Source organism: Pinus tabuliformis, chromosome 1_1 (assembly GCF_031772625.1).
Source record: "Pinus tabuliformis cultivar Carrire ecotype Pingquan chromosome 1_1, CPIR1, whole genome shotgun sequence".
In the NCBI taxonomy this organism is placed as follows: Eukaryota; Viridiplantae; Streptophyta; class Pinopsida; order Pinales; family Pinaceae; genus Pinus; species Pinus tabuliformis.
The window spans coordinates 918,345,378-918,354,345 of record NC_142297.1 but is presented as its reverse complement, the minus strand read 5'-3'; the positions used below and the strand labels follow the sequence as shown (position 1 = coordinate 918,354,345).

General features: G+C 34.7%; 1 pseudogene; it reads left to right on the top strand.

Annotated features, from left to right (window-relative positions):
* Positions 1–1,768: 1,768 nt before the first annotated feature.
* Positions 1,769–4,837, top strand: LOC149217401 (pectinesterase-like; annotated as a pseudogene).
* The last annotated feature ends 4,131 nt before the right edge of the window (positions 4,838–8,968 follow it).

The window sequence follows — 8,968 nt, the reverse complement described above, 5'->3', positions numbered from 1 at the left end:
ATATACTTGGATGAACATCTGATCCTTTTGTTGTGGTGGAGGAGCTAGCACCATTGTCTACCTTCTTTGCACCCTTTCTCAAATGCTTCCTCCTAAATTAAGTACTTTTGGTCAAAACTCTAATACTAAAACCATAAATCAAGTTTACTTTACCTCCAATAACCTTGGTATTAAAGTGAATCCACTTAATAAAATTTTACATGCATAAATGCCCTCATCTACCTTCTTTACACACTTTTTCAAACATTTCCTCCTAAAATGAATACCTTTTATCAAAACTCTATAAATAAAATAATTAAAAACCCTAAATTAATTTAATTTTACTTCCAAATATTTTGCTACCTACCTAAATTCACCTTGCAAAAACCATTAGACCTACATTAATTTATGTTCCACTTACATAAAAATTACATACGCAAAGTGGATATAAAAATTTGAATGAAAAGACACCAAACCTATTCTTGGGTTATCATCCAATCTAAAAATTTAAATGAAAGGACACCAAACCCTATTCTTGGGTTATCATCCAATCTCTTTCCAACGGAGGTACGACCCTGGTCAAACTTCCAACTGCACTCATGTGCAACTACCAATATCGAAGAGACTTGATCAATGCCTATCCCCAACCTTCGATGGCTATATCTAGATTCATCTTGTTCCTAGAAATTGAGTTCCCTACAAAAAAAAATCGATCTAAACCTCCTTTTATGTACTCTAGTGCATCAGTTGAGTAGTCTACTATGGTATTAGCCATTTCTCATAACCTCCTTTTATGTACTCTAGCGCATCCGTTGAGTAGTCTACTATGGTATTAGCCATTTCTCATAGCCACGCAGTAAGGTTTTATTTTTTGGAATCACTTCTTTGTTTTGAAGATACAATGATGTATCGTAAGGATTACTTCTTGGGAATCATATACCTAGGCAGATATGAAAAGGGATAAAAACTTCATCAAAGGATAATCCTTACAAACGTATGTGCAAGTAAAAGATTCAGCTTTATTATTAATTTGTTTAAAGTGGATATTTACATTAATTATAGTTTTTTGAAACATTTTACATTTGATGAATAATAGTAGAATTTAGTCCTAGTTCCTAGTTCTTGTACAACCTATTTCCCAAATCTACAAAACTGGTTTTTTTTAAACCGTTGAAAAAGGTTAAAAAGGTTAAAAAAGAAAAGCTAATTCCAAAATCTACACCATCTTCAATTTTTTCTAAAAGACTTCCCAATATTTCGCTGTACAAACAAAGTAGAAAACTGGCCAACTTACTTAATGAAACGAGGCAAATCAAAAGGATGAGCTACGGCATGGAATCTCGCTAATCTGTGACTTCTACCGTCTAGATTTCTATCTAACTGTTAAGTGCGAACTAATCCTTTTTATTACAGTGATGCACGTATCTTGTACCTTACGGATTCCGTACATTACGTTAATAAAAACGGACTACGATATCGAATCTGAGAAGTGACCTTTTAGATTATAGAGAACAACACGTAATGAAAATCAATGTTGAAATCCATTGCGAGTTTGGTTGCAGTGTCAACGATCAAAGCTGAATTGATCCTCGAATTGAACAATACTATAAGAAACAATCACAGCCTTAGTGCGAGAATAATCTGCCGATTTGATGTGTGAGCCACACAGTAATGATAAAATTGCAACCCTAGAAGAGAATAACACTAGATTAATGTTAGCCACATAACCGAAAATTGTAATGCTATAAGAGCACTCCTTGAAGAGTTCATTCCCACCGAGAGAAGCCGAGCCGTTCTGAAGTGTGCAAATTTATATTCGAGTTATTTGGCTGGAATTTATTTTAGTACTTCCTAGGGTCCATCGGTCTGAAAGTTCTTGACCTAGCGTCCACATGACGAGTTTTGTAAGGAGCAACGTTCGAGTCTACTGCGACGAAGAACGGAAGGCTCCAAACTCGAAAAAATGGTCCATCCTTGCTGCCCTGACTTTAATTATGCTGCTCCTTGACATCGTTGGTGTGTCAATGGGAACTCCTGTTACTTCCAGTGAAGTCCCCGCCGACCCCCAAGGTAGGAAAGTATGGTCTAATTTAGTAAAGTCGGTCTGTAGCCAGACAAGATTTCCCCACCGATGTGTGTCGTCTTTGGCATCATATCGTGGCTTCGAGACAGCATCACCCGATATTTTGATAAGTTTAGCCTTGACGGAGAGCATGGAACAGGCACAACATGCTTACGAATTCTCCATGAGTCTAGACAGTGATATGATGAATGAAAGAGAACGGGCGGCATGGCAAGATTGTGTTGAGCTTTTCCGAGATACGTTGGACAGTCTCAACGTTTGTTTAAGCAACAATTCAGTCAAGAAAGATATCCCAAATTTGCTGAGCGCGGCTTTGACGAACCAGGAAACCTGCTTGAATGGTTTTCGTGACTTCAATTTAACAGACAGCAGTAATATAAAAGCTCTGATGTCGTCCAGAGCTGTTAATGTGTCAGAATTAACGAGCAATTTGCTTTGCATGTACAAGCTTTCCAGCTTCAAAAATCGCCGTCTGTTGAGTTCAGAAAGAGAGGAGTTGGACTCTCACTACAGTCTGATCGAGAGAGATGGTTTTCCAGGATGGTTATCAGCCGACGACCGAAGGCACTTACAATCCTCCAGACAAGGGCACGTCGTTGTTGCCAAAGATGGTTCTGGCAATTACCTGACGATCACCGAAGCAGTAAACGCGGCGCCTTCCAAGTCCAAGAGGAGACATATCATCTACGTCAAAGCCGGAGTTTACAAAGAGAATGTGGACATATTGAAGAACAAAACCAATTTGATGTTAATTGGCGATGGCAAGGACCGAACCATCTTACGGGAAGCAAGAATGTTCCAGACGGTTCAACTACGTTCAAGTCTGCCACTTTGATTAAGAATTTAAAATTGGTTTTTCGAATATACTTTCTTATATTTATACATTGGTCTGGATATTGTTCTATTGGATTAATATTAAATTGTATAATTGTTTTGTTTTTTAAATATATCGTTACAAAAGATTTTTAATTTATTTTATTGATAAATCATCATATTGGAATAAGACTTATTTACAAATTATAAAGTGAGAAAAATCATGATATTGAAATAAAACTTATTTACAAATTAAGTAAAAATATAACTCATTATATTGCAATAAAATTTATGTGCTGAGAATAAATATCTATAATTTATGTGCTGAGAATAAATATCTAGTTAAATATTGTTATATATATATTAAATATATATATATATATATAATAGAGAAATTATAATTTAATATATATATATAATAAAATTATAATTTAATTAATATATATGATCTTTTTAAATTAATTTATCTAATTAAACATGTATAATGGTTAAAGTTTTTATAAATTAATGTTTATCAATATTTATTTATCTTTTATTTTTTTGCTTTTTAATTTATATGGTTAAACTAATCAAAAATTTTATTTTATACCCATAAATAAAAAACATTAAACAACAAAAGGTATAACTTCTCAGATGTATTAAACGAACAATTGTCTTTAAACGATTTCTCTTTAATTTATATAATTGCATTTCAAAAAAATTCTTTAATTTATATAATTGCATTTCAAAAAAGATTGGATGTCGTTAACTCTACTTAGACTCTAAACAATTAATAAATTCAGACTCTAAACAATTAATAAATTTAATTCATAAATTTAAGTAGTGTATAATTCCCAAATGTTTTTCCGGTTTGTTTTGCCCGTTTGTTTTGTTTGTTCTGTGTGCAATGACAAACTGCCTGTGTGCAATAGTTGTTTCTGAATGAGGTTCTAATGCATAACTTATCAAATGTATTTAGCCTTTATGCGATAGTTGTTTCTGAATCAGGATCTAATGTATAACTTGTCAGATGTATTAACGGTTCATGTTTTTTCCCATATTAGCTGTTTCTGGAAGAGGGTTCATTGCGAGAGACATGACGTTCGAGAACACCGCTGGACCTCAAAAGCACCAGGCCGTAGCACTTCGAGTAGGCGCAGACTTCTCGGTGGTATATCGTTGCAGCATCAAAGGATACCAGGACACTTTATATGTTTACTCCCTTCGCCAATTTTACAGAGAAGTAGATATCTATGGAACGGTTGATTTTATCTTTGGCAACGCAGCCGTGGTAATTCAAAATAGCAATATCTTGGTTCAGAAGGCCTATGAGACAACAAAAGAACACAATTACAGCTCAAGGAAGAACTGATCCCAATCAAAACACCGGAATTTCCATTCATAATTGCAGGGTAAGCCCAGCTCCCGATCTGCAAGCTGTTAAAAAGTCCATCCAAACGTACCTCGGAAGACCGTGGAAGCAATACTCTCGCACAGTGTTCATGCAATCCATTCTGGACGATTTGATCGATCCCGCCGGTTGGTCCGAATGGCAAGGAAGCTTTGCGCTTCAAACATTGTACTATGGCGAGTATATGAACAGAGGCGTCGGTGCAGTAACATCAAGACGTGTCCGTTGGCCTGGATTTCATGTGATCAAAAGTGCCACTGAAGCGGCTAGATTCACAGTTGGCCAATTCATTTTTGGTAATTTGTGGATTCCTGCTGCAGGAATTCCCTTTACCCTTGGATTGATATGATGAATATCACAAAACCAGATATCTGATATTCATTTAAATGCTATCATTAAGCGACCCTTCCTTTGTCCAATGTTCCAGTCTGTATCCTATAGGACGTGCATAATAATTCTGCCCGTGCAAAAGTAGTAAAGAAAATAGTGTAGTACACATAACTTTCTATGCCATTTCATGTGTTACTTTCTCCAGAATGATGCCAAGGATTCCATTATAACAATAATTAAATGTCAGTTACAATCTATTCGCTTCATTTTTATTTCTATTAATTTAAATTTAATTGAATGATGGGTTAAGGATGTCGTGTGATTCATTTTTTTATCATTATATTAATTATCTTTATAAAATATGAAATGTAGAAATTATGTATTAGTTTTATCGAATTAAATCATTTGCTTGCCATTTCAAATAAATACAACTAACTCATCAAAATTTAGAATAACATAAAATAGGAAAATTTTCTCACTTTTTGATATCACAATCCTTTTTGTAAATGTTGAAATAAAGATATTACATACATTTTTATACATAAATATATTTTATATTTGCAAAAGAAAGTTGTCAAATGTATAAGTTAAAATTTTACAATAATTATAAAAATAATCATTTTTTAATATTTATTAAAAATAATTCGGTTACTTATTATTCGAAGAAGGCAATACATAAGAGGTTGTCGTGTGCTACTATTTTGCCCAAAGGGAAACCAGACCAATAGCATAAGTTGGATTCTAAGTAGGATTAAGTGCCTCCAGTTGTGCTTGTGTTAAGATTAGGCAGACCTCTTTCAGATTGAAAACCCCTGACAAACCATACCCACATCATAGAATGCCATCATCCATTTTCACTACGATATTTTAAGTGGTCAGTACCTATTAAAGAAGGTCTTTATCATTACAATGAGTTCTTTCATAGGTTGGGAATTGGATCTTCTAAGAGCACCAATGAGAGTTGGGGGAATATGAATCCCAATAATGAGTCACCAATGAAAGGCCTCCTTGATGGGGACTGTCTCATATTAGGAGAGAGTTGGGAAAAGAGGAGATTTTAGGCCATTGATTCTCGGAATCATCCCAGAATAAGGTTTTCATTCCATTACGCACTTCCCAAAAAAATGACCTTGGATTAGAGATTTGTTATTCCAAGTTTCATTCCATATTTGTGATTCTCGTGGGCCTTCTGAAATTCGAACAAGTTGAGAAGATAGCAGTCCCTGAACATATTTATTAGTCCATATTTTGAACCATAGTACTGAGGGTTTATTTAATCAATTCCACCATATTTTTGCAATAATAGGTTAGCTCAAGGCACTTGCACCGCATAATGCTAAACCCCCCGCAACTTTGGGCAGGAACAACTTGTCCCAAGTGACTAAGGCCCATTTTTTCTCCAGATGGGCATCCCCCTATAGGAAGGAGTGTTGTAGTCTACAAATATTGTTAATAATGGATTTTGGAGCAACTAAGGCTGAGAGAATGTTGGTGGGCGTATATTGCACGATCAATTTTAGAAGAATAAACTGTTCCACAAAATTCAAGACCCTAAAGGTACAACTTCACAGTTTTGTCTCAAATTTAAGAAGTAGCTCTTCTCAAACCAATATGTAGAGAGGATTGGCAATGAGAGGGGGGCTTAAATATTTTGAGGAAAGGAATCTCTTCTTGAAACCCATAAAACGAGAGATATGAAGTTGAATGGCATGTGGTGCCTTAAAGAAGAAAATTTGAGACTTGCCTTTATTTATATTTATGCTCGAGGCTACAACAAAGGTATCGTCCATCTTCCATCTGAGAATAAACTTTTGAAATTATTATAGATTTATACCTTTCAACGTTGATATCAAAATCTTTTTTCAATTTGTACAACCATTTATATCTAACAAGCTTTCTATCCTCAGGATGTTCTACCAGGTCCTATGTTTTTTTTTCTTAATTAAATTTAAGTTTTTATATTTTTATTTAACTAATTGTTGTCGCATTCTACCAACCTTCACCCTAAGAGAATTTATTTGATACCTTTACCAAGCCCATTCGTCATCTCTTCTATAAGCAAAGAGAATCCAAACGCCATAAAAAATTCTCTAATAACATTGGTTTTGTAAACCTATTTGTAATTTTTTCTTGAGTGTCAACCTTTTTAGATCTACTCAACCTTAATCAATGTCTTGTCTTACAAAATGATACTTAAAATCATTGTGCTTTCTAATGCTAAGATAAGTAGGATTTCTAGTGAAATGAATAGCACTCTAACAATCACAAAATGCATTTACACTATTTGTGCTCTTCCAAGCTTAGAAAAAATGAATTTCAACCAAATTTCCTATTTTTAAGCATGTGAGACAATAATATACTCTTATCCTATAGTGGATAAATAAATTATTTCCTAAACTTTGAAATCTAATTAACTCAATGTAGATCTCCTATTGTCCAAATCCCGTATAAAATACAAATAAACATAACCACATATAGAATCACTACTATCATAAAAAGTGATACAATAATCAATTGTGTCTCTGAGATACCAAAGTAACCATTTCATTACATTCCAATATCTCTTCCTAGTTTTTCCATGCACCTATCACCAACACCCATTTCATGTGAAATATTTTTTCTAGTACATACCATGACATAGAGCAACCTTCCTACGGTGTGGCATATGGTACATGAGACATATGATCACTTTATTCCACAATACTAGGACATAAGCATGAAAAAATATTAAAATGGGATGCAAAATAGATATTCATAGGTTTCATATTATTTATCCCAAATTTTACAACTATTTTCAAAATATACTCTCTTTTTTTTGAAAACTTGAGGTTACCATTTTTCTATTTTTGTGTATATTAATGCACAATGTTTGTGTTGCTACTCCTAGATCCTTGATATCAAATGTATTGGCCATGAAAGGCTCCAACATGCTAATCTCATTAATTATTTTTCTTGAAACATGCATAGTTTCATTATGTAACACCAGGATAATGAAAATACCATTCAAATTTTTCAGGTAAACACAATGGTCATATTCAATTCTAGTATAATTTTGATCGATCATGAAGAAATTCTAACACCCTCCTCCCACATATACCCAAGCAACTGACCAGCTAGGGTAAACATGCGACGAGAGGCCACTATGATATGATTTCACCTCCTAAGTCACGTTAAGGAGTGGAACCGATGTAAACACACCATATAAACATTAATCATCGACTACAAGATAGTCATGAACTAATCCAATACTTTAGAAACCAAAATTCGCTCTCATAGGCTTGCTTGTCAGTGACTAGAGACCAAAATTGTGAGTGCTATGCCAATGACTTGAGGATTTGGGCTACTTTTTCAAGCCCAGAGCCTAGGTCACTAGCTAGAATTAAACCATCTCCTCATATCAGTAAAATAACATGGAAATGACAGTACTAAAGAAAATAGTTATTCAAGGCCTTGATTGGACCCCTATTAGCCACAGTAGGAATTTTGTTAAACATATTGCAATTGTGTAATCTACATGCGTAATTAACATTTCAAAGCATAGGGGTCTCATACTTAGCTGAGAATCGCTAAAAACCGTTAATGCCTAAACACATTAACTGCCATTCCATCAATTAGGTCATACATACATTGATTATTCAAATACAAGTAAAAACATGATGAGAACCACACATGGTTGCTGTCATAAAACACATACATAATCAACGTAATAGTAGAAAAAAATAATCATGGAAGTACAGTCATATAGACCACATATGATCCATCAAAATGCTCAAATAAATACATGGAGGTACAGTCATATAGACCACATATGATCCATATTCCAAGCATGAATGTGGGATCTCATAGAACACATCATTTCAAAAATCATCCAGGGCTTCCAGAGACCATCCACCTCAACCCATCAAACAATGATTCCACCTCACGGTCAGAAATACCAAAACCATCATCAGATTGGTCTTCATTGAAGCTTTCCATTGCTTCCAGAGTGTTTGTTCGAACCAAGTCTTTTAGGGCTACTAACTCAACCCACAGTTGTTACCAGGTTTCTAGAATGTTTGTCCAACCAAGGCTTCCAGGGCTAGTAAATAAACCCACCAAGGGCTTCCAAAGCATTTTTCCAACCAAGCCTTTCAGGACTAGTAAATCAACCCAAGTTGTTACAGGGCTTCTAAAGTGTTTGTCCAACCATGGCTTCCAGGAACTAATAACTCAACCCAAGCTTAGGAAACATGAGAACCAACCAAAAGCAAACAATGAAATTAAACCCATAATCACCATGGCTATCCAGGAAATGGAAAGGCTAGGCAATCCACTATCAATCTAGGTAATCCTCTGTGCCAATGATAGATCACAACCAAGAAACCACATCCATG